General features: G+C 36.6%; 3 long non-coding RNA genes across 3 annotated transcripts; all 3 read left to right on the top strand.

The window, feature by feature from the left end:
- Positions 1–14,792: 14,792 nt before the first annotated feature.
- LOC125494318 (uncharacterized) lies at positions 14,793–15,992 on the top strand. The gene is made up of 3 exons (XR_008969431.1): positions 14,793–14,917; positions 15,046–15,138; positions 15,305–15,992. It is a non-coding gene; the product is annotated as an uncharacterized LOC125494318 (long non-coding RNA).
- A 15-nt stretch (positions 15,993–16,007) lies between these two features.
- Positions 16,008–17,409, top strand: LOC130591589 (uncharacterized). The gene is made up of 2 exons (XR_008969430.1): positions 16,008–16,961; positions 17,081–17,409. It is a non-coding gene; the product is annotated as an uncharacterized LOC130591589 (long non-coding RNA).
- Positions 17,410–22,826: 5,417 nt separating this feature from the next.
- Positions 22,827–24,322, top strand: LOC130591499 (uncharacterized). Its single transcript, XR_008969248.1, has 3 exons — positions 22,827–23,534; positions 23,646–23,877; positions 23,994–24,322. It is a non-coding gene; the product is annotated as an uncharacterized LOC130591499 (long non-coding RNA).
- Positions 24,323–25,101: the final 779 nt, after the last annotated feature.

Here is a 25,101-nt window from a genome sequence, read left to right as displayed (position 1 = left end):
CTTTCTTTAGGTTCCATAGTAAGACATATATTAGACTTTTTAACTTAGTTTTAGACTTAACATCAAATTTGGCCATTAAACATAACTGAGAAGTTCCTTCATCTGAAAGTTCTTCTTCGGATTCAGACTCTTGTTCCCATGAGGGACACTCTTTAATATAGTGATCTAATCTACCACATTTGAAACAACTAGATTCATATTTTGAAGTATAAGACTTTTTACCTTTGGTTGTGCTCGATTTGAGATGTTTGTACATCTTCTTGAATTTTCGAACAAGTTTTACTGTTTCTTCGGCATCAAAATCTTCGTCCTCTTCTTCCTCTTCATAGGCCTTTAGATCAAGTGCCCGATTTGTAGAAATTTCACCATATTGAGTTCCAAACTGAAGTTCATGGGTCAACAATGAACCTGCTAGCTGCTCTATTGAACTTGGTGAAATCTTTCGTTTCTTGGAGAGCAGTTACTTTGGCCATCCACTTCTCCTTTGGCAAGCTGCTTAAAATTTCACCATATTGAGTTCCTAACTGAAGTTCATGGGTCAATAATGAACCTGCTAGCTGCTCTAGATTGAACTTGGTGAAATCTTTCGTTTCTTGGAGAGCAGTTACTTTGGCCATCCACTTCTCCTTTGGTAAGCTCCTTAAAATTTTGCAAACCTGTTCCTCAGACGAAATATACTTTCCAAGAGAATCCAACTCGTTAATAATGTTAGAAAATAGATTAAACATATTACGAATTGTCTCATATGGTTTCATCGAAAAGAGCTTATATTTACTCATTAGAAGATCAATCTTAGACCTTTTTACCTCATTTGTTCCTTCGTGAGTGACTACAAGTAAATCCCATATTTGTTTAGCAGTTTTGCACCCCATGACACGATTGTATTCATGAGTTCCAATACCACAATACAACAATTGAATAGATTGAGCATTCATTTCTAACTTGTTATAGTAAAAAGCATCAAAATCACATATAGGTTTAGGAACTACCTCGTTTTTCTCGTTTTTGGTTGTGACTTTGAAATCGCTAACCTCTATGACTTTCCATACCTGATAGTTTTGTGCTTTGATGAAGATCTCCATTCTGTTCTTCCAGTAGGTGAAGAATTTCCCGTTGAACATTGGAGGTCGTAAGGTTGAATAACCTTCTTCGAGCTTTTCAGTAAGTAGTGCTCCCATCACGATCTTTTCTCAATAAGATTTCCTATGTTTTTGTGAGTTCCCGCTCTGATACCAATTGTTGACTTCTAAGGAAACAATATAAGAGGGGGGTGAATTATAGTGTGACTAATATACGTTATTTTTGCGGAATTATAAAACAACGAAAGGAACAAGAGAAATACACGAGAGATTTTAGCGAGGAAAAACTTCCTAGGCCCAATAGGAAGAAACAACCTCGACCACAAGGGATTTTGACTCAATACTTTCCACTATAATAGGCCAAAATAACTCTGTTTACAATCCTATTACTTTTCTCTTGAGCCACAACTTAAGTTACTAAACTCAAGTTCCCAACGACAGTTCCCACAACTGACATTCTCAAACTTCAATCGAAGTTCCTTTCTATTTCTCTTTCTCTTGTTTCACTCAAAGCTTCTCGCACTTACAATGAAACTCACTCAAGTTTCTTCCCTTTCTCTTGCTTTACTCAAAGCTTTTCTCAATACAAGATTTCACTCAAAATCCCCTTACCCCAAAAACCAAGATTACAAACGATAAAAACAATAAGGGAATAAGTAGGAAATACGTAAGAAACACAAGAGTATATTGAAGGAATGACGGTACTGACTTTATCTTAGTGAAACCCAATTAAAACCGAAGTCAGACACACTATGGAAGGACTACTAAAGTTTGACACTTTATGTAAGAATAACTTAAAGTCCGACACATTAAACTTTAGATTAAGCGCCTATTTATAACATTAGTAGTCATGAAATAACTTACCACTAATTAATCCACTATCCCATGATCTCCATGACTTTAATTAATTTATTAGTTTTTATTTAACTTTACTTGAGAATTAAATAACCACTAACCCACTACTTAACTTAATAGGAGAAGCAGTAAAGTATAACAAGGTTTATAAAACTTGAAGCCTAATTAAACTAATTAAAATAAATTAAGGCTTTAATAAAATAATATAGCCCATTACTCCACAAAAAGTAAACGTGTAACAGTAAGCTTAAACGTGATATTAGTTTGCTTGGGGAGTAATTAAACCATATAAATTAATTAATACTTGGGAAATAATAAACAAGCCCACTAAACCCACTAAAACGTTTAACAGTAAAACATTACGTGGTTTTAGATACTTGGGGAATAATTAAACTATTTTAAAATAAATGATTTAAGAAAAAATATCTTTTTAAAATATTTCAATAAAAACCGAAAATCAGATTTTATTTAAAAAGAAAATCTTTTCAAAAAATAAGATTTTACTTAGAATAAAAAGATAAGATTTCAAAATAAGATATTATTCTTTTCAAAACAGAAAATCATTTTAAAATCTTTTCCTAACAAGCTCCTAACTAATCTCTAAATTAGTGGATCTAGCCAAACTAAGCTAGGACTCCTAATAAACCAGTTAAACACGTCATATATGTTAGGCGCACAACATAGGACGCTTTTAGGTCTGTTCCCAACCCGTGTTCCCAAACTGTACCAACGTCTGTTCCCAACATAGGAACAGAACATGAACTCCTAGACTTAATTAATAAAAACCGACACAACCTTGTTACCATTTAGGCTCATTAAACCTAGGAACTTAACTAGAGACTCTAAACCATCATTCCAACTTTATAACTCAAGTTTCCTTACCTTTCCGGATCTTGTTCCCTTTTTACATTTAGAAACTTAAATACAAACTCATGCATTCTAAGCTTCCTTCATGTTAGGACAGTTGTTCCTTTGAATATCTTCACTTCAATCTTCAAGTCAAGCCTCTTAACTTCAACCTTGATTGTAGTATTCTCTTTATCCATAGGAACAATGCACCTCACACACCTTTCATAACAAGCATTCTCAATGCTATAGGCACAACCTTTTACAATGATTCTTGCACACATAAAACTCATAAAACTTGTTAGTTAAATTACTTTAGTTTGTCAGCATCAAAACCATATTGGGTCAACAATTTCCCCTTTTTGGTGATGACAAACCAAAGCAAAGTAATTTAAAAACTAACATAATTAGAATATAATATCATAATGCAAGATCATATTAAGTAGAGAATAGACCATAGTAAGAATAATAAATAAGTTACTTTGCCATAATCTTCCCCCTTTTGACATCATCAAAAAGTGAATTACTTTTAAAGAATTCGTGATCAACCTTTCTAACTTATAGTGACACCACACCACCATAAACATAAAATTAATGGTCAAACATGAGTTAAAGGAACACACTTGGGACTACTAGAACCCATTGACAGCTTTGTAGAAATAGGAACTTTAACATTTTTGGAACTTTTTCTCTTCTATTACTCCCTTTCGCACATCTCTCCTTTTATTCTCCTATTTTTCTCTAATAATTTTTTGTCTCACTCAAGTTTTTCCTTTTCTTTTCTTTGTTTCCCCTCAATCATTGCATCATCAATATTCAAAATGATAGTGGAGGAACACAAATCGAAAGATTTGAAATTATGGTGAATTGGTTAGAAAAGAAAAAGTATACATATAAATGTGAGATGAAATTATTTTAGAGGAATTTTTGAGATTTTGAAAAATATATGGTAGAATAAAAGATATGAGAATTTAGGGAATCATATAACTCATGTGAAAAAAATAAAAGAATTGGACATTCATACGTAATGCACTTGATTTATGTGGAATGCATAACATATGAGTTGCTTAGATGAAAGGAACTACACTTTTTACTCCTTCTTCCTCTTGACTAACAATTAGCAATATGGACAATAAGGGGAATATTACAAAGACATCAGTGAGTCATCTTATCAATTAAACTCATGACTATGCACAAAACATAGAAGCAATTGTGGTGACACACTTTCATATGGACGATATTTCACAAAAACTCTACATAAAAGCGCCAGATGAATTTTACATTTAGGGAAATACAAGACAACTTAACTCATTTAACAAAATCACCTCTACTATTTTCATAAACCTTTTTATGTGAGCGAAAAAAATCAATCAAAGAAGCGCAAGGAACAACGAGTGCCATATGTTGTTCCCCCTCACTAAGGCATCCATAAAGTCTAGCAATTAGAATTAGGAACCCAACTTTCTTTAGGTTCCATAGTAAGACATATATTAGACTTTTTAACTTTTAACTTAGTTTTAGACTTAACATCAAATTTGGCCATTAAACATAACTGAGAAGTTCCTTCATCTAAAAGTTCCTCTTCGGATTCAGACTCTTGTTCCCATGAGGGACACTCTTTAATATAGTGATCTAATCTACCACATTTGAAACAACCAGATTCATATTTTGAAGTAGAAGACTTTTTACCTTTGGTTTTGCTCGATTTGAGATGTTTGTACATCTTCTTGAATTTTCGAACAACTTTTACAGTTTCTTCGGCATCAAAATCATCGTTCTCTTCTTCCTCTTCATAGGCCTTTAGATCAAGTGCCCGATTTGTAGAAATTTCACCATATCGAGTTCCTAACTGAAGTTTATGGGTCAACAATGAACCTGCTAGCTGCTCTAGATTGAACTTGGTGAAATCTTTCGTTTCCTGGAGAGCAGTTACTTTGGCCATCCACTTCTCCTTTGGTAAGCTCCTTAAAATTTCACCATATTGAGTTCCTAACTGAAGTTCAAGGGTCAACAATGAACCTGCTAGCTGGTCTAGATTGAATTTGGTGAAATCTTTCGTTTCTTGGAAAGTAGTTACTTTGGCCATCCACTTCTCCTTTGGTAAGCTCCTTAAAATTTTTCGAACCTGTTCCTCAAACGAAATATACTTTCCAAGAGAACCCAACTCGGTAATAATGTTAGAAAATCGATTAAACATATTACGAATTGTCTCATATGGTTTCATTGAAAAGAGCTCATATTTACTCATTAGAAGATCAATCTTAGACCTTTTTACCTTGTTCCTTCGTGAGTGACTACAAGTAAATCCCATATTTGTTTAGCAGTTTTGCACCCCATGACACGATTGTATTCATGAGTTCCCAAACTGTACCAACGTATGTTCCCAACATAGGAACAGAACAGGAACTCCTAGACTTAATTAATAAAAACCGACACAACCTTGTTACCATTTAGACTCATTAAACCTAGGAACTTAACTAGAGACTCTAAACCATCATTCCAACTTTATAACTCAAGTTTCCTTACCTTTTCGGATCTTGTTCCCTTTTTGCATTTAGAAACTTAAATACAAACTCATGCATTATAAGCTTCCTTCATGATAGGATAGTTGTTCCTTTGAATATCTTCACTTCAATCTTCAAGTCAAGCCTCTTCACTTCAACCTTGATTGTTGTATTCTCTTTATCCATAGGAACAATGCACCTCGCACACCTTTCATAACAAGCATTCTCAATGCTATAGGCACAACCTTTTACAATGATTCTTGCACACATAAAACTCATAAACCTTGTTAGTTAAATTATTTTAGTTTGTGAGCATCAAAATGATATTGGGTCAACAATAAAAGAGTGAGTGAGTGGAGGACGTAGACTTATTAGAAGTCGAACCTCATTAAATCCTTGTGTTGTTTCTTCATTGCTTTTATTTCCGCTGCTAGAGAGAACTATTCCTTTATTGTTCTTACTATAATCGAAAAAGTTACAACATTCGTACAAACACTCAATTCACCCCCTCCCCTCTTGAGTGAGATCTCTTGCACTTACAATTGGTATCAGAGCCTAACTTCTTGAAAGGGTAACACCTTGAGAAGGAAGACTTAATGACTACTCAAGAAATGACTAGTGGATCCGGAGGATCAAGGAACCAACTATCCTTGGTGGAAGAATTGCATGAGAAATGTGATCATTGGCACAGACTATGGGTGCTGGATATTCATCAGAAATGGACCAATGAAGGTGGCTAACAAATCAGATGGAACAGAGAAGAAGGAGAGTGAGTACACTACTACAGATCTGAAGACCTTCGAGAAGAATGCAAAGGCCATGTCACTACTTCAACAAGGTATTGCTCAGAATGAGGTAAGCCGTATTTAGCATTCTACTGCTAAGGAAATATGGGAAACCTTAGAATTAGCCTATGAAGGCACTATGAAGTCAGGAATCTAAAGTTGATATGCTTATGTCTAAATATGAAACTTTTGATATGAACCGAGATGAAAATATAAGAGATATGTTTACTCGTTTCATGACAATTATCAATGAACTTAAATCTCTTGGAAAGAACTTTACTAATGAAGATTTGGTGAGAAAGATCTTGAGAAGTTTGACAGGTAAATGGCTACCCAAGGTGATTGCTATGAACCTAACGACCTTGTCCATGGAACAACTTATTGGGTCATTAATGACTCATGAGATGTTGGTGGATTCAAAGGAGGAAAGCACAACCAAAAGTCGTGGGTTAGATTTGAAGGGTGAGGAAAATGATGAAGATCTCGATGAGTTGGCTCATGGCTAAGAGGTTTGAGAGGAGTCTTATAACGCAGTTCAAGGGGAAGTCTTGGAAGAACAAGGGCAACTCGAAGAAGACCAGCTTCAGGTTGCTTCAAATGTGGAGAAATTGGACACATGATCAAGGATTGTCCAGCATGGAAGAATGATAAAGGAGGACAGAAAGAGAAGAAAATGACTAAGAGGGCTATGCTAGCCGCCTGGGGTGATTCTAATTCAGGTGGTGAAAGCGAGGAAGATGAAGCCCTAATATGTGTGACTGCTCTGATTGGAGACATAGCCAAGGCAGACCAGTTTAGGAAAGAAAGGACACATGTGTCTCATGGCAGGAAGCAGCTCTTCCGAGGAAGAATAGGTAACTATCTCTAATATGCAAGAACAAATGAGATTTTGTGATAGAGATGAGTTACTGGTTTTATTGATTCTGCTATTGAACAAAATGTTAAAGGAAATGCTGCTTATAAAGCTAACAAAAAGAAGTTGAAGAGGTAACTCGAAACTTAGACCTAAGTGAAAGCGTTCTGCTGAACTTGAACTTATTTGTACAGAACTGAAAGAAAAAATTTCAGAGCTTGAAATAAGTTTGGATCAGAAGAACATTGAGCTTGAGATGCTAAGACCTCAATCAGATTTTTCAAAAACTGATTTTTATCAAAATAATGATAGAGGATTTAGTAAACTCAAGGAGGCTGAAGTTGAAGGTATAAATTTCGAGTTACTCAAACAGAAAAGCTTTATTTAGAACATTCTGATTTAATTTTGGCTCATAATTATCTAATTGATGATGTGGAAGAATTGTTCAATGAGTATGTGGATTTGAAAGCTTCTTTTGCTAGCACAAGTGGTCCTAGTGTTAATGTCGAAGACTTATGTTTGGAATATGAGGGTAAGATCTGTGATCTTCAATCCGAATTATACATAAGAAAAGGCAAGAACATTGCGACCACTTCTGAACCAGATCCAGAACTGGTTTCAAAACTTAAGGATGAGCTTCATAAGGCAAAGTTGGATCTTGCCATTGCTGCAGAATTTAATGAAGCTCAACTTAAGAAACTTGAAACCAAGGAACAGGATTTGAGTGACTGCTTGAGACAGATGAACAAGGTTGCTCGATGCTCAGAGTACTTTAAACATTCTGACTCAAACCTGGTAATCCTCAGAGGTTTGGATTAGGGTATTCTGGAACCAGTTCCCAACAGCCACCAAAGTTGGGAAGAGATGAGACTTGGATTTCTGAATTCAAGAGAGGTAAGTACGTGTTTGCAAAGGACATGCACGTATGTACCTACTGTGGTAAGAATGGTCATGTTATTAATACTTGTTGGACTAAGCAAAAACATGATAAAAGAAATCAGTCTCATGTTCACAATGCCTTTATCAGAAGGTCACACACACAATTGGTCTAACAATGGAAAACATGAAAACAAAGAAGACCAATGTAAAACAAATCTGGGTTAGAAAGGACAGAGTCAAACCAGTTTCCAAGGACAAGGAACCCAAGAAAATCTGGGTTCCTAAAACTAAACCTTGATTTGTTCGTGCAGGTTAGAGTGAGAGCAAAACCATATTGGTATTTGGACAGTGGTTGCTCAAGACACATGTCAGGAGATGTTTACTTTGTAGAAGGTTTGAAACATAACCTCTTGAGCATTTCTCAACTATGTGACAAAGGAAACCATGTTGAATTTGAAACCAATCTTAGTCATATAGTCAACACTGAAACAAGGGAACTAGTCTGCAAGGGATTTTGACATAATAATGTTTACATAACATTTTTAAGTCAGATTCCAAAGACCAGTGCCACTTGTCTTAGTGTTATAAAGGGTGATCATTGGTTGTGGTATAAGAGACTTGTACATGCAAGTTTTTCTTTGCTCAATAAACTCAGATCTCAAGACTTGGTGATAGGTTTACCTAACATCAAGTTTGCTGCAGATCATATTTGTCATGAATGTGCTAAATGTAAACATGTCAAGTCCTCTTTCCAGCCAAAGAAGTTTGTAAGCACAACTAGACCTTTCGAACTTGTACACATGGACTTATGTGGGTCCATGCGTGTGCAAAGTTGAAATGGTCATAGTTATGTGTTTGTGTTAGTTGATGATTATTCTCGTTTCACTTGGACAATCTTTTTGAAGTTTAAAAATGAAACTTTTGAACAATTTGAGATTCTGGTAGAACAAGTCCAAAACAAGATTAGTCATCAACTGGTCCCTATCCGGTCTGATCATGGTTCTGAATTTGATAATGTCAGCTTCGTAACCTACTGTAATGATCATGGTGTATCTCATAATTTTTCAGCTCCTTGAACTCCACAACAAAATGGAGTGGTTGAAAGGAAAAATCGCACTCTAGAAGAAATGGCCAGAACAATGCTTCTAGAGAGTGGTCTTCCTAGAAACTTCTGGGTTGACGCTGTGAGTACTGCGTGTTATATTTTGAATAGAGTAATGTCGAGACCTTTACTGAAGAAAACACCTTATGAGCTCCTTAGGGGAAGAAAACCAAACATTATACATTTATGTATTTTTGGGTGCAAATGTTTTGTACACAATAATGGTAAATCAAGTTTGGACAAGTTTGATCCTAGGAGTGATGAGGCTGTTTTCGTTGGATACTCTTCACACAGCAAGGCATACAAAGTTTTCAATAAAAGAACCTTGTGTGTTAAACAAAGTATCCATGTCTTGTTTGATGAGACTAGCATGTTCAGCAAGCATGTGCAGGTTGAAGATGCTGATGAGTTCGAAATTGGTATGCTGAACTTTATAGGAGCTAAGGATGAAGAAGGTGCTGAACCAGGCTCACCACACAACTCTCATAGAGAGGAAGAGTCTAGTCCAGTACAAAATTAGGTAGCTCAAGAGATTTGATGAAGAGCGAATTTGAGATGAGTATGATGGGAGAACTTGGATTCTTCCTTGGCCTTTAAATCAAGCAAACCAAAGATGGAATCATGATCCATCAACAGAATTACCTCAAGGAACTGTTGAAGAGGAATGGTCTGCAGGATAGCAAGTCCTATGAAACACCTATTCCAACTTCTACAAAATTAAGCCTTGATGAGAAGGGAAAGGATGTTGAGGGCACGCTATACAAAGGTATGATTGGCTCATTGCTTTACTTAACAGCCAGTAGGCCAGATATAGTGTTTTCAGTAGGGTTGTGTGCGAGATTTCAAAGCAACCCTAAAGAATCTCACCTAAAGGCTGTTAAAAGGATTCTTAGATATCTCAATGGTACTGATGATTTGTGTTTGTGGTATCCAAAGGGCAGCAGCATGAGCCTCATTGGATAACAGATGCTGACTTTGCTGGTTTTATTGTGGACAGGAAGAGTACTTCTGGAATGGCCCACTTCTTAGGTTCTTGTCTCATTTCATGGGGATCTAAGAAACAAAATTCTTAGCACTATCCACAGCTGAGTCTGAGTACATTGCTGCTGCTTTGTGTGTGCTCAATACTTGTGGATAAAGTCACAACTAAAGGATTTTGGGGTCTGTTTCGGAAGTGTTCCTATTTTATGTGATAACACAAGTGCAATCAATATTTCGAAAAATCCTGTCCAGCATTCTAAAACCAAGCATATTGAGATTAGGCATCATTTTCTAAGGGACAATGTTGAAAAAGGTAATGTTGAGTTGGAGTTTTGCAGGTCAGAAGATCAACTAGCTGACATATTTACAAAACCTTTGAGCAAAAAGTGTTCATCAAGCTTCGTACCTTGTTGGGTATGATTAAAATTAGACAATGAGCTCTTAGGTCTTGACTTGTCCCTTTGGCTAGTCAAATGATGTCAATTTGTGTATATATTTTTTTTTCTTTTGTACTTTTTTCTTTTGCTTTTTAGGGCTTACAAAGTTCTTATGCGATGCTGAACTGATCATCTTAGTACTTGGGTACTTAAGCATAAGTCTTAAAAAAGGTAAGTTGGCACAGATCAGTTGCAGACCACTTGGGAACCAGATTCTTGAGGCGGTTATTCTCGAATATTTTGTTTATTTTTCAAATTTCAAATTAGGAAAATAAATGAAGTGACGGTTGTAATTAAGGCAACTGCAGTTTGGAAGAACAGATATATCCGTTTGATTTTTTTTTCTTACCATCTTATATATATTCTTGCATGTGATCATACTTTCCTTATTTCTCTCTTATTCTCTTTGATCACATATTTTCCTTTTTTTTTTCTTTAGCTGCTTACTTTCTCTCGATCAAACCCTAATTTCTTCTTCTACTCCTTTTTTCTCGAATTCTTGAAACACAAATTGTTCAAGTTTTTCTTTTCTTATTCTCAAGTGCTCAAAACAGAGGGAATTCAATCTCATCATGTCAAAAAGAAGGAGTACTAGGCTGGTCGAAAAGGAGGTTGAAGAATCTCCCAAAATTGCAAGTAAGAAAGCAAAGGAAGTGGCTGAACCAGTGGAGGATCCGATTGTGGAGGAAGAGGTTGAAGATGAGGAAGAAGAACCTTTAATTTAATACGAAGGAATTCCGAGAAGCCAGCAACCACAAAATCACACCCAAACCAGTGGAGAAATTAAAGAAGAAGGAAGGTGCTGTTGTTGAGGGGGAAGTTCATAAGAAGGAGGATGTTAAAGCTGTTGCTAGCAAGGGCACAAGGATAAAGACGATTGCTAGGAAGAGTGCTAAATCTTCCAAAGGCAAGGAGATTGTGCAGGAACCAGAACAAGAACTGTTCCCAGCCGACAAAAAGAGAAAGTTGCCTGCTATTGTTGCTGCAGAGGGTTCTAAACCCAAGAAAAGTAAGTCTATCACTCCCGAGCCTTTGTATGATTTGAGGGCTAGGTCTATTCTGGTTGGTTTTTCTGTTGCAAAGAGTTGGGTTGGTCAGAAATTCTTGCATGAGGTTAAGGAAGCTTTAGGATTTCAGAAATGGTCTATGTTGTTTGCCAAAGAACTTGATGTGTTTATGCCTTTGGTTGAGGAATTTTATGAACACCTCCATACTAAGGACGATGGGTCCTACTTTTCTTTTGTTAAGGGCACTCCCATTAATTTATCTGAGAAGCTTTTGGCTGAAATTCTCAAAGTCCCAAACAAGGGACTTGATGAGTACTCAAGTGAGAACTGGCCAACAGTTAAAGGCCTCACAACAGAACAGATCCTGACCAGGTTATTTACTGGTCCACCTGACCCTAAATAGGGATACACCATTGGCCACTTAAGGGAGCCCATCATGAGGATCATTCATACCATAGCCTCAAAGATTGTGTTTCCCAGAGCACAAGGCCGCATGAGTGTCCAGTTGATGGATAGTGTTCTCATATACTATCTCATGGAACATATTCCTGTCAACCTCCCTGCTATGATATTGGGTCACATGATCTGCTATGTGGAGAAGGCTAAGCATGCACTACCCTATGGAGGATGGCTGACCTTAGTATTCACTCATTGGAAAATTCGTATGGTGGGAGACTATGGCACCATGTCTCACCTTACGAATCATATTATAGGTCAGAAGGGTATGTCATATGCAGGTGGTGTTTGAAAAATGAAAAGTGAAGCAAAGGGTGCTGCTGTTGGTGAAGGGACCAGTACGGAATCAGTTCATGCTACTTATGCCTGGTGAAACAGTTAAGTGACCAGAACCAGATGATGCAGAATATGCTGAATAGTGTTACTCAACTTTGCACTGCTCTTCAAGAATCCTACAGGAGAGTTGAGGTTCGCCTTGACAAAGCTGGTATTCAGGGTAGAGATGATTTTGAGGCAAAGGAAAAGTCATCCCATGTTGCTGGTGATGAAGATGATGATGAACTGGTTTCCGAGGAGAAAGAAAAAGAGGAGGAGGAAGAAAACAAAGAAGATGTTTCAGAGCATCTTGAGGAGGAAGAAGATGATGGGACTGAAAACGACTTTGGAGCTGATTGATTTCTTCTCTTCTTATTCTATTTTGCTGCTAACCCCTCTCTTTTATTGAACTTTATCTCTTGTTACCCCCTTTTCCCAAATTACAAAAAACATTTGATCTTATGTAATTTGGTCTACTACTGGTCTATAATAACTCTTATTTAGGACAAATAGCTTTTGGTACTCTGCAGGAACTTTGGTAGCATCAGCATCCCTAACACTAATACAAATAGGTGCAAAAGTATCACCTATGAGAGACCTCCTTAATGACATAAGTGATTATTCAGCTAAAAACACCTAATTTGTTAGAAAAGTGGTCTGTTATAACATGATAAAGGAGACCTCTTTCTTTAAAAGGTGGTTTCTTTAAACCTTCTCAAGAATGTTCAATATTAAAGAAACCACTTATTCCTATTAAGGGGTGATTTTAATTTTATATCTTTTTAAAAATATTATTTCATCCATATATGCTGCAGTGGCGGATGTAACTAGTAACACCAAACTAAAAAAAAAAGAATATTTTAACAAATTCACGCTCAATTCTCACATCTCTCAAAAACTCCCTTTTCTCTCATACAATCTGAGATACAGTCCCTTTAACTTCTCTCTCATACGGCCTCACCGGCGAACCTAAAGACGTTCGTGACTCGGCAATCGAACCTCCTGCTGGTTGCTTCGTGTTGGTGTTGTGAGTTGTGACTCAGATCTTCTACATGGCTCACTGCCTCACCTACGGCCTACCTGCAGCAGCGAATTGCACGAAACTCGATGGACGACGGTGGGCGGTGGACGAACGACAGTGGACCTCCAAGACTCGTGACTAGGTACACCTCAATTTGCTCAAATTTCTTGATTTCTTGTTTTACTTTAGAGACTAGGGTTTCATCAATTTCATGAGAATTGGAAAATAAATTTCAATTTTACTTGTTATGAGTGTTTATATATCAGAGAGTATATCAGATTATATAATCTAGAATTGTTATAAATGTTGATTTTGTTGTTGTACTTTGATTTGGGTGTTATTGGTGTTTGAAAATTAAAATGGCATTATGTTTTGAATTGGTTGTTATACTTTTATGCTGATTTTGTTTGGTGAACGCAATTTGTCATCTTTTCGTTGAACAACCTTAATCAAAAATTAATATTTTGGGTACTACTCTTGCTTTACACCCACATGCTTCCATTGTAGCTTCTCCACTTGTACTCGACTTGAAGGTAACCTCTTTTTTTTGTGTTTTTTTTATTTAGTTGAATGTGTAGGTCTTATAATGTGATCAAAGATTGAATCTTTGATACTTAGAATTGTTTCCCTTTGTTTATGGCTATTGAAGAGGTTAAAGAAGTTGATTTTTGCTTATTTTATTAGAAAAAGAGGCAAATATAAGAAGGAAAAACAATTTATTTTTTTAATGTGAATGTTAGGAGAAAAAGAATTTCTAAAGGGGAAAGATAGATTTTATTAATTGAAGGTGATACATCATCTACAGTTGATATAAAATGTTATGAAAATTTTAAAAGACTACAACTTTTAAAAATAATTGTATAATAACTGGTTTTAGGTTGAATTGTCTTAACATTCTTCAAAAGTTGCCCTTTGTTAAATAAACCACTTAAATGAAGTATTCTTTTGGATGGTGTTACGTAGGTATGTAAATTTGAGGAACTGTTAAACTACTATAGTGCATCCTAAGAATTAAGATAACTTTACTCATTTATGGAGGATCTGCATTCCTATCTTTGTGATGATCTATGACGGAATGTGCATAATATGAATCTAGTATCCATTTCCTTCAGTATTGTATATTTGTAAGTTCTCCTTACAAAACATAGATTTGATTGCAATAATTGTATGATTATCATTTACAGGGTGAAGATGCAGAGTGGATAGACATAAACCTTTGTTCTCCCAACCCAACTTCAGATGACTGGATTGGAGTTTTCTCTCCAGCAAATTTCAAGTATGGTCTCTAGCTGCCTCTTCTGCACTGGCTGTATTATTGTTTTTCTGTTTCTTTTGCAGTCAGTCTTTAGCATTATTCCTTTTGTTGTTGACCCGCCGTCATGAATTGTGTCCTTACTTCTGTTTTATATTATCATGTTGTTACTTTACTTCTTTGGTCGAAGGCAGAAGCTATACTATTGCTTTAATTTAAGGGCAGTATTCTAATTATGCACTTTCTTACTTATGGAAGCTCGTCAAACTGTCATTCAGAAAGTGATGTAATAGATCAAGTTCCATATATATGTAACACCAATAAAGGTACTTATACTATGAGGAAAGTAATCTATTCTTGTTAATCCTTTTCTTAGTGGAGCATTTGGATTCATCATTATTTTGTTGAATGTCTTATTCCAGTACATGTTTGCAAACACCAACAATTCAGTTTACACAAAGAATGGAAAAGCTACTCTGCGTTTCCTTCTGATCAATCAGCGTGCTGATTTCTCATTTGCATTATTTTCAGGCGGCTTGTCCAATGTGGGTGAAAAATTTCTTGTTCAGATCTCTATGATGATAACTGTTTTCTTGCTGCATTTCACTTTGATTACTTCTAGAAGTTCTATCTTGGGTGAACCAAAAATAATGTGTCAACATGATTTGTGCAGCCAAAGGTGGTTGCAGTTTCAAATTCCATAACATTTGCAAACCCTAAAGCACCACTTTATCCACGTCTTGCGCTGGGGAAGTCATGGGACGAGGTATGTCCATTTTTATTGTGGATTTCGTGTTTGTGATTATAATCAACAGTTAATACCAAAACGAACACCAGCTGGAACATTGCAATTTGTTCTATTTGTTTGATTTTTCTGCATAATTCTGAAGCATAGAATGCAATTTGTCATCTTTTCGTTGATTATATTTTAGATTCCACCTTATGCTCATCCTACAGTGCGAGACAACTACGACGTCAAAGAATCGTTCCCTTCACCAGACAACAACAACAGCAAATGTGCATTTCGAAGGTAGCTTTATACCCTTGTATCGTTCTGATCACTCTCATCTTCATTGTTATCTTCATTATTCTCATTGTCAAGTTTCATTTCATCTATCATCTTCCCTTACACTACCTATTTTACAAGAAAAATTGCTAGCTTTTAAAGTTAAAGGAATGTAGTTTAGAACATGGGTTTTCAATTTCACTTGTTTCTACTGAGTTTTCTGCTAGATCAATGGCTTTTTCTGCGAATTCTGGTGGTTTCCTTGATGGATTATTGATATTAGGTTGTAAATTAATCGAATTGGTATTTCCTGAAACTGGGTTTAGTAAAAGATGGTGAATTAAGGCTTGGAGGTCATTATAGGGGGGTTTCTGCAAATTCTGGTGATTTCCTTGATGGGTTATTGATACTGTTACATTAGGCCATTGACCCAAAAGACAACCGTCTACTGCTTTAGTGTGTATAGAAGTAATAAATGGCAGTCAAATGAGACATTGTGATTGTGTTCATGTTTGGGGTGATAGTATTGGAAGTGTTCAGTTCAAATTGAACTATTGAAAAGGTCCACGATAGGTGTTATTGGAGTTTTATATGTAATATTTGGGAGTGCTTGATGTTACTGGTAAATTTTGCCATAATACTATACTAAGTATCATTTGTGACGCTTAATTTCCTTTTGTCTTAGTTTAGATGAAGCAGAATTTCTGGTATAAGCAAACAGTTCACAAAGGAAGCATTAGAATTGACAAATATCTGTACTTGCGAACACAACCCTGAGTACAAGAACAGACAATGAAATAATCCAGGCTATTGGATGTGATTATGTGAACGTCTCAAATATTACATGTCGACAGAAGCTATAAGCTGTTATAATATCTTTAATTCTGCCATCTGCTGTTTAAAAGAAAATCAAAACTAATGCTCTTATTGAGAGTCGAATTCAAGACTCTCGCTTACTAAACGGGTACCCTAACCAACTGTGCTAGAAGAACGCTTTGCCTTGCTAGTCAATGGATTGAAACTTTTTTCAATGCTGATACTTAACAGTTTTTGCCTAATTCTGCATAGGCAGTTCTTTTTAGTTTTTCCTGTTTTTAGCTCGATCGTATCCATTACAGGTGGAGCCATGTTCGTGGTCTTTGAAATTCGGAGTACCAAACTCCAGTCTCCAGTGACTGAACTTGTAGTGTTACCAGCTCATTCAGTATCTAGCATGAATTATATCTTTCTCCCTGGTGGTAAGAATGATGTCCTCTCTCAGTTTTTCGATTCGAGTCGTAGATTTTATTCATATGAATGTTTTTTCAATAATTGCCTTACCTTCCATTCGGCTCTTTGATACTCTATGCAGTCAAATGGGAACTTTTTAACAATTAGAAGTTTGATGATATTTATTCAATATCTTATGATGAAGTTCAGACTGCAAGGACCTTTGCTTGACAAGGTTGGTTTATTAACTTAGGTCGCTTGTTTGAAATGTGAATCTGGCAGCCTGCAGCTCCCTATTTTGGCCTCTACAAGACTGCAACTTTTTTACAATTGTGAACTTATCACTAATAAGGCGACAAGCGATTCCTGACAAGGTATCATTCTTAAGAACACTGATATTATATTAATGAATGTATTTGTTACGTGTCGATAAATTGTTTTGTTATAGCATATTCAGCTTGTATGTTTATCTTTTTAATATTATATTTTGCAGTACTTTGGCGGAGTTACAACTGAATTTTCTCAAAATAAGCTTGATGAGCTCAGAGACTTGTGGATCAAATATGTGGATGAGTATAAACAAGTGGATGAAGAAGAATTGGAAGATAATGACCATTTTAATTAGGATGTGTGTATTTTCTTTTTGAGCGGGATTAGGGAGGTGCTTTTATTTTTGTGCACATGAATTGGAAGAAACGATAGGCCTAGGTGTTCTATTATTTTTTATAACTTAGTTGAATTTTTGGAATCTTTTAAACATTATTTGTGATTTTGTAGTGAATGATATTCAATGAATGAAAAAGTATTCCAATTTTAAAGTCATTTGAATTATTTCAATACAAGTGCCTAAATGTTCTATATATATGTAAATTAGGAGCAAGTGAAAGAGATTGGAGAAGCGCGCACGTATAATAATATAAAATATTTTTATTGTCGTTTTTTTATAAAAAAAAAACAGGTTAAAGAGATCACCTTCTTCTTTCAGGTGGTGTTTTAAGGAATGACTAAAAAGACCACCTACATATTAAAAATGATTTCTTTGTAAGATAAAAAAGACCACCTATCTGTAAAACGTGGCGTCTTATCCTTTTTTCTTTTCCCCTATTTAAATTCCTAAATAACCACTTATTTTAAGGAAGTGGTCTCTTTTATCAAATTAAGAAACCACCCACAATAAGTGGTTATTTATCCTGAGAGACCTGTGAGCTGAAGACCACCTCTCATGTGTTCTAAATGAGATTTTAGGGGTCTCTTTAGGCTTTATTGTAGTAGTGTAGAATGCTGTTTGAGCTGCCTATTTAGCTTGACTTAAATTTATCTACTGCTTGTGTTTTGTGTCTTTGATAGTACCCTTGATTTATTTTGATGATGCCAAAAGGAGAAGCAGGTGTGAAGTTTTGTGATCTTTCCACCTACTTTAGGGGGAAGCATGTACACCCCGAAATTTCTCGGGAATTTCGCGTGTTAATTATTATTATCTGATGTGATAAATTATATTTCTATTAAATATTTTCGGAAAGTACATAAATTTATGTATATATATATTTTTACACCTACATTATTTTAATTGACTTGGTGCAGAGTTATAATGTACGTCTTATTTATGTGGCATTGTGTTAGTCGTATAATATAATTGTCTGCATTGTTCTTATGAAACGGACAATGTAGTACTTTTGCGTGTGCCGAGTGTATAATGTGATAGTATAATACGTGTATATTATATTACGTTGGTAATAATAATTTTCAGTTTGGAAAACATATACTTATACATATTATTTTTGAACGTTTTACGTGATGCCGGAAAATTACATTGTACTAGTAATAGCCTTCGTACATTATGTTATTTGTTTAGGGAGGTCCGAAAATTCTGATATAGGCATGTTATACGAAGAGTTTGGATAGCTTTTTAAGTTCCTTTGTAACGTCGCGTTAACCAAAGTCATCTCTTCATTTTCCTCCTTATTAGACCTCATAAACCTCAAACCTTCACCTTAATTTCTGAAAATAAAAATCAGAAAACTCTTCCTTGTTACTCCTCATTTTACACGCCATTCTCAAAGGAAAAAGGGAGGGGAAAAGCTTTTGTCTTCATCCATATTTTCTCACACAAAAATCAGATTTTGTTACTTGTTTTCGAGCCATATTTGCATCGGTTTTCAAGCGTGATTGAGTTTCATGCGATTGGTTCATAGGAGCGGAAGTGGTGATATTTCTCAAGATCTCTAGAGGACTTGGAACCTTTCTTTTGTGAATCTTCCCAAGAAAAAGGTAACTAGCGTTTTTCTAGTTCGGTAGAGTATAGATATTGAACTTAGGTTGTTAGAAATGCGTTAGAGAACGTAGTATCATGTTAGGAAGAACTTATAAGATTGTATGGTTAAAGTTTCATGTGCTATTGTGGTTGTTTTGTGATGGATTTGTTATTGTCGTTGTTGTTGTTATTATTGTCGTTGTTGTTGGTGTTGAAGAGCGTTGTTGTTGTTATTGTTGTTGTTATTTTCGTTGTCGTTGGGTTGGAGTTGTTGTTATTATTGTCGTTGTTGTTGGTGTTGAAGAGTGTTGTTGTTGTTATTGTCGTTGTTATTTTCGTTGTCCTTGGGTTGGAGTTGTTGTTATTATCGTCATTATTGTTGGTGTTGGAGAGTGTTGTTGTCGTTATTGTCGTGGTTAAGGTTGATGGAGTTGTTGTTGTTTGTTGGGTTGTTATTGGTGGGTCATGGTCATTACGAGATTGTTCGGTGTAAGTGTGGGTGTAAAGGAAGGCTGGACCAAGCCTCGGAGAGCGTGCATAGGCGAGCGAACGAAGCTCGCAGGCCACGGCAGAAGGCTGCTCGCGACTCGCGAGCCTCGTCGCACCTCACCACGGGTGGTCTGCCCCTGGGTCGTGATTGGTGTCTTTATTTCTTTTTTGGTCTACAGCTGTGTGTTTTGGCTTGGTTGGTCATAGGTAAGTATGCTAAGGATGTTTGACTAGTTTTTGGGTGGTTTAAGTATTACGTTAAGGGTATGTGTTCTCATGTGATGGATAACTCTTGGTTTTGAGTCTTGAACGTGCCGGTCGTTTGTGTTGGCTATGTAAACTCATGTTGGAACCTTGTTGGGTATGCTTGGTTGGGCTTCGCTCATTACTTATTCTTATTGATGGTTGGATTTGATCGATGTGTGCTTGTCTTGTATGATTGCACGTTGTTGATAGAGTAACTCTAGGAACGGTATGGTTCTAAAGGTCTTCATTGGAAATCCATGAACGGTATGGTGCAAGGAGTTTGAGTGGAATTGCTACGGGCGGTATGGGCCTAAAATTTATGCTCGTTAACCTAAGGGCGTATGGTCCTAGGCTTTGGTTACTAAACCGTGGGCGGTATGGTCCATTGGTACTACGGGTGATATGATCCGTAGATTATAACTATTCGAAAATGCGGTATGGTTCCTCGAATATGCAACGTAGGCCTTGGGCGGCATGGTCCAATGAGTCTACTCACAGGCGGTATGGTCTGTTATGTTTGAGCTTGTGGACCGCATTTGTTGCATTTGTTGCAACGTTGACCACATTTGTTGCATGTTTGTTGTCTGTACCTTATAGCGAGTTGGTGATTGGTATTAAGTTTTCTGATGTTGTTTCTAATTATATAAGCTCCTATCTGTTTCTATTTGAGCTGGGAGAACTGCTAGTTACTCCCCACTGATTGTGGAAATTGTTGTATCTTTGTTTAGATGGTGACGCTGCTTAGAGTGGTTCTAGTCTGGTTCGGGGGTGTGTGTGTTCCCCGTGTGAGCAAAGAAAGGGAGCTTGTCATAGTGGATGAGTATTTCAAATTTGGACTTAGGATTAGATACTTAGTTGGTTTAAGTAGCTAATTCTAGTTTTGACTTATGTATTGGAACTATGGATTTCAGTTGTCATAGTTTTGTTTACTCTATGATTTTGAGGTTTACTTTGGTGGTTGTATGACTCTTTGAGACTTGTTGAAGAATGAGAGTATGGGACCTCATTTTCCCTTTTGATTATATGTACTGGAGTTGACTTTTCCTATGATGGTTATTCTATTTTTAGTTTTTGTTCTACTCCTTAGAGTGGCATCTCCGTCTCTTTGAATTTCCGCTGCCATTATCTATAACTATTACCTTATCTTAAGGCTATGTACCTCTTGGTTTTGGACGGGATGTTACAGTTGGTATCAGAGCAAAACGTTCCAGAAGCTCTGTTTAAGTTTCTATTATTTTACTAGAAGATGAGTAGACTTGTGACTAGGATTACTAGTGTCTTAGATTTCAAGTCTAGAGTGTATGAGAGTCACCTGGGTAGGAAGTAAACCTGGGGAAACATTTTGTTTACTATGTTTATTGATTTAATGCTTGCTTATGTGATTTTGATAGACTAACGTGATAGTTTCTGTTTTGTAGTATGCCTCCACGACAACAGTTAGCCGCTAGAAAGGAAGTTGCGCGTCGTCGTCGCGTAAGCCTGGAAAATGCTTTCATCTCTTTAGCTAATAGGGCTGTTTCTTCGAGTAGTGGACAGTCTACTTTCGACCGGTTTGACCGTCACAGGACCCCTACTTACGATGGTGTTGCTGATCCTGTGGCTTTGGAAAACTGGTTAAGGGAGATGGAGAAGCTATTCACGGCAACAAACTGCTTTGCTGCCGAAATGGTACCGATTGGGATGTACTATCTGAAGAAAGAGCGGATAATTGGTGGAGTACGGTGAAGGATGTGTGTATGGCTACAGCCGGTTTTGGGTGGACTAAGTTCTCCGCCAAGCTGAAAGAGAGATTCACCTGATGACTTGCGCTGGCAAAAGTAGGAAGAATTTTTATCTTTGACTCAAGGGAGTATGGACATCCAGAAGTACACTGATTGCTTCACGGAGCTGTCTAAATTTGCTGGTACTGTCATTCCCACCGAAGCTGAGAGGGTTAAGAGATATATAAAGAAGATGAATTCGTGGGTAAGGACCCTGGTGCTGTGTTCAGGGGTTACTACTTTTCAAGCTGCTTATGAGATGGCCCTTAGTGTTCATGCATGAGTGAGAGAGGAAGAAGCTGTTATGGCCGCATCTGTGAGGAAGCCTTTTCGTCTGTTGCCCCTAGTCCGGCTAAGAAGCCGAGGTTTGAGCCGAGTTTCCGTGGTGGATACCAAGGCTCCGGTTCTAGGCAGGGTTTTGATCCGTCCAAGTGTCGGAGGTGTATGAAGCCTTTACATCCGGGAAAGGATTGTGAGGGTGCTGCTATTGTTTGCTTCTATTGTAGAGAGGTAGGTCACAAGAGTTATGACTGTCCCAAGAATCCGAGGGCTACAGCTAAGCCCCCTGTTCCTCCTAGTCATTCTGCTCTGCCAAAGAATCGGGTTTACAATATGACTCATTCCGACGCCGATGTTCATCCCGACGTATCTCAGGTACCTTTCTTGTTAATTCTGGACCTGCTTCTGTGTTGTTTGATTCTGGTGCATCTGTGTCTTGTGTGTCTAATTCATTTGCCAAGAAAGCTAATTTGACTTCGAGTTCTCCTATTCGGACTCTTATTTCTCTACCTTCTTGGGAGAACTACCCTTGTTTGGCCGAGTATTGTGGGGTGCCTATCTCTGTGTTGGGTATTGATCTGCCTGCCGATCTCAAGGCATTCTCCATGGTCGAGTTTGATGTTATTTTGGGCATGGACCGGTTGTCCAAGTATCGTGCTCAGATTCATTGCCGCGATCAAAAAGTGACTCTTCGTAGTCCATGTGGCAAACATATCTCCTATAGTGGAGTGGTGTTGAAGAAGGGAGTAAAGATCGTTTATGCTCTCAAAATGCAAAGGCTCCGTCAGAAAGGGGAGCAAGTGTTCCTCTGTATGGTAAAAGATTTAACCCAAGAAGCGAAGTTAGAGGACATCCATGTTGTCCGTGGGTTTTCAATTTCACTTGTTTCTACTGAGTTTTCTGCTAGATCAATGGCTTTTTCTGCGAATTCTGGTGGTTTCCTTGATGGATTATTGATATCAGGTTGTAAATTAATCGAATTGGGTATTTCCTGAAACTGGGTTTAGTAAAAAGATGGTGAATTAAGGTTTGGAGGTCATTATAGGGGGGTTTCTGCAAATTCTGGTGATTTCCTTGATGGGTTATTGATACTGTTACATTAGGCCATTGACCCAAAAGAACCGTCTACTGTTTAGTGTGTATAGAAGTAATAAATGGCAGTCAAATGAGACATTGTGATTGTGTTTATTTTGGGGTAATAGTATTGGAGTGTTCAGTTCAAATTGAACTATTGAAAAGGTCCACGATAGGTGTTATTGGAGTTTTATATGTAATATTTTGGGAGTGCTTGATGTTACTGGATTAAATTTTGCCATAATACTATACTAAGTATCATTTGTGAGCTTAATTTCCTTTTGTCTTAGTTTAGATGAAGCAGAATTTCTGGTATAAGCAAACAGTTCACAAAGGAAGCATTAGAATTGACAAATATCTGTACTTGCGAACACAACCCTGAGTACAAGAACAGACAATGAAAATAAGTCCAGGCTATTGGATGTGATTATGTGAACGTCTCAAATATTACATGTCGACAGAAGCTATAAGCTGTTATAATATCTTTAATTCTGCCATCTGCTGTTTAAAAGAAAATCAAAACTAATGCTCTTATTGAGAGTCGAATTCAAGACCTCTCGCTTACTAAACGGGTACCCTAACCAACTGTGCTAGAAGAACGCTTTGCCTTGCTAGTCAATGGATTGAAACTTTTTTCAATGCTGATACTTAACAGTTTTTGCCTAATTTCTGCATAGGCAGTTCTTTTTAGTTTTTCCTGTTTTTAGCTCGATCGTATCCATTACAGGTGGAGCCATGTTCGTGGTCTTTGAAATTCGGAGTACCAAACTCCAGTCTCCAGTGACTGAACTTGTAGTGTTTACCAGCTCATTCAGTATCTAGCATGAATTATATCTTTCTCCCTGGTGGTAAGAATGATGTCCTCTCTCAGTTTTTCGATTCGAGTCTTAGATTTATTCATATGAATTTTTTTCAATAATTGCCTTACCTTCCATTCGGCTCTTTGATACTCTATGCAGTCAAATGGGAACTTTTTAACAATTAGAAGTTTGATGATATTTATTCAATATCTTATGATGAAGTTCAGACTGCAAGGACCTTTGCTTGACAAGGTTGGTTTATTAACTTAGGTCGCTTGTTTGAAATGTGAATCTGGCAGCCTGCAGCTCCCTATTTTGGCCTCTACAAGACTGCAACTTTTTTACAATTGTGAACTTATCACTAATAAGGCGACAAGCGATTCCTGACAAGGTATCATTCTTAAGAACACTGATATATTAATGAATGTATTTGTTACGTGTCGATAAATTTTGTTGTTATAGCATATTCAGCTTGTATGTTTATCTTTTTAATATTATATTTTGCAGTACTTTGGCGGAGTTACAACTGAATTTTCTCAAAATAAGCTTGATGAGCTCAGAGACTTGTGGATCAAATATGTGGATGAGTATAAACAAGTGGATGAAGAAGAATTGGAAGATAATGACCATTTTAATTAGGATGTGTGTATTTTCTTTTTGAGCGGGATTAGGGAGGTGCTTTTATTTTTGTGCACATGAATTGGAAGAAACGATAGGCCTAGGTGTTCTATTATTTTTTATAACTTAGTTGAATTTTTGGAATCTTTTAAACATTATTTGTGATTTTGTAGTGAATGATATTCAATGAATGAAAAAGTATTCCAATTTTAAAGTCATTTGAATTATTTCAATACAAGTTCCTAAATGTTCTATATATATGTAAATTAGGAGCAAGTGAAAGAGATTGGAGAAGCGCGCACGTATAATAATATTAAAATATTTTTATTGTCGTTTTTTTATAAAAAAAAAAAACAGGTTAAAGAGATCACCTTCTTCTTTCAGGTGGTGTTTTAAGGAATGACTAAAAAGACCACCTACATATTAAAAATGATTTCTTTGTAAGAAAAAAGACCACCTATCTGTAAAACGTGGCGTCTTATCCTTTTTTCTTTTCCCCTATTTAAATTCCTAAATAACCACTTATTTTAAGGAAGTGGTCTCTTTTATCAAATTAAGAAACCACCCACAATAAGTGGTTATTTATCCTGAGAGACCTGTGAGCTGAAGACCACCTCTCATGTGGTCTCTAAATGAGATTTTAGGGGGTCTCTTTAGGCTTTATTGTAGTAGTGTAGAATGCTGTTTGAGCTGCCTATTTAGCTTGACTTAATAGTTATCTACTGCTTGTGTTTTGTGTCTTTGATAGTACCCTTGATTTATTTTGATGATGCCAAAAGGAGGAAGCAGGTGTGAAGTTTTGTGATCTTTTCCACCTACTTTTAGGGGGAAGCATGTAACACCCCGAAATTTCTCGGGAATTTTCGCGTGTTAATTATTATTATCTGATGTGATAAATTATATTTCTATTAAATTATTTTCGGAAAGTACATAAATTTATGTATATATATATATTTTACACCTACATTATTTTAATTGACTTGGTGCAGAGTTATAA

Source organism: Beta vulgaris, chromosome 5, assembly GCF_026745355.1.
Source record: "Beta vulgaris subsp. vulgaris cultivar EL10 chromosome 5, EL10.2, whole genome shotgun sequence".
NCBI classification, from domain to species: Eukaryota; Viridiplantae; Streptophyta; class Magnoliopsida; order Caryophyllales; family Amaranthaceae; genus Beta; species Beta vulgaris.
The sequence above is the reverse complement of the archived record's forward strand: the minus strand, read 5'-3'. Positions and strand labels throughout refer to the sequence as shown.